This window comes from Triticum aestivum, unplaced genomic scaffold (assembly GCF_018294505.1).
Source record: "Triticum aestivum cultivar Chinese Spring unplaced genomic scaffold, IWGSC CS RefSeq v2.1 scaffold424, whole genome shotgun sequence".
Lineage (NCBI taxonomy): Eukaryota > Viridiplantae > Streptophyta > Magnoliopsida > Poales > Poaceae > Triticum > Triticum aestivum.
The window spans coordinates 3960-5037 of record NW_025236846.1 but is presented as its reverse complement, the minus strand read 5'-3'; the positions used below and the strand labels follow the sequence as shown (position 1 = coordinate 5037).

The following is a 1078-nucleotide window of genomic DNA, read 5'->3' as shown; positions in this document are numbered from 1 at the left end:
CAATCATCTTTGCAGTGGACCTGGGAGTGGCAAGCATAAGGGACGAAGGCGGGGGTAACATGTTGGATGCGATCATACCAGCACTAAATCACCGGATCCCATCAGAACTCCGAAGTTAAGCGTGCTTGGGCAAGAGTAGTACTAGGTTGGGTGACCTCCTGGGAAGTCCTCGTGTTGCATTCCCTTTTTAATTATTTTTTGCGCCTCGTGACAAACATATCGCATGTGCGCGATATATATTTAGCCCGTTATATTATTTTTGACATTTGCGATATGTTTTAGCTCGCTGCTCATTGGTCACGCGTCTAGAGGCGGCTTTGTGGCGCGAGGAGCGCGTTCTGAAAGGGGTAAAAAAATACGTGTTGCTGCGGTATAGAGGGAGGGGTGGAAACCGTGGTAAACTCGTCTCCGTGTTTGAGGGGGGGGGAGTAAGTAGTATATATAGGGCATTATCCATTATTAGGCAACGGTTGTAATGGTAGTAAGAATGACAATAATCTTTGAAGTGGACCTGGGAGTGGCAAGCATAAGGGACGAAGGCGGGGGTAACATGTCGGATGCGATCATACCAGCACTAAAGCACCGGATCCCATCAGAACTCCGAAGTTAAGCGTGCTTGGGCGAGAATAGTACTAGGATGGGTGACCTCCTGGAAAATCCTCGTGTTGCATTCCCTTTTTAATTATTTTTTGCGCCTCCTGACAAACATATCGCATGTGCGCAATATATATTAACCCCGTTATATTATTTTTGACATTTGCGATATGTTTTAGCTCGCTGCTCATTGGTCACGCGTCTAGAGGAGGCTTTGTGGCGCGAGGAGCGCGTTCTGAAAGGGGTAAAAAAATACGTGTTGCTGCGGTATAGAGGGAGGGGTGGAAACCGTGGTAAACTCGTCTCCGTGTTTGGGGGGGGGGGGGAGTAAGTAGTATATATAGGGCATTATCCTTTATTAGGCAACGGTTGTAATGGTAGTAAGAATGACAATCATCTTTGCAGTGGACCTGGGAGTGGCAAGCATAAGGGACGAAGGCGGGGGTAACATGTCGGATGCGATCATACCAGCACTAAAGCACCG

At 47.9% G+C, this 1078-nt stretch overlaps 2 non-coding genes across 2 annotated transcripts; both read left to right on the top strand.

The window, feature by feature from the left end:
- The first annotated feature begins 64 nt into the window (after nt 1–64).
- On the top strand, nt 65–183 carry LOC123176481 (5S ribosomal RNA). The gene has a single exon (XR_006488539.1). It is a non-coding gene; the product is annotated as a 5S ribosomal RNA (ribosomal RNA).
- Nucleotides 184–555: 372 nt separating this feature from the next.
- LOC123176479 (5S ribosomal RNA) lies at nt 556–674 on the top strand. Its single transcript, XR_006488537.1, has one exon. It is a non-coding gene; the product is annotated as a 5S ribosomal RNA (ribosomal RNA).
- The last annotated feature ends 404 nt before the right edge of the window (nt 675–1078 follow it).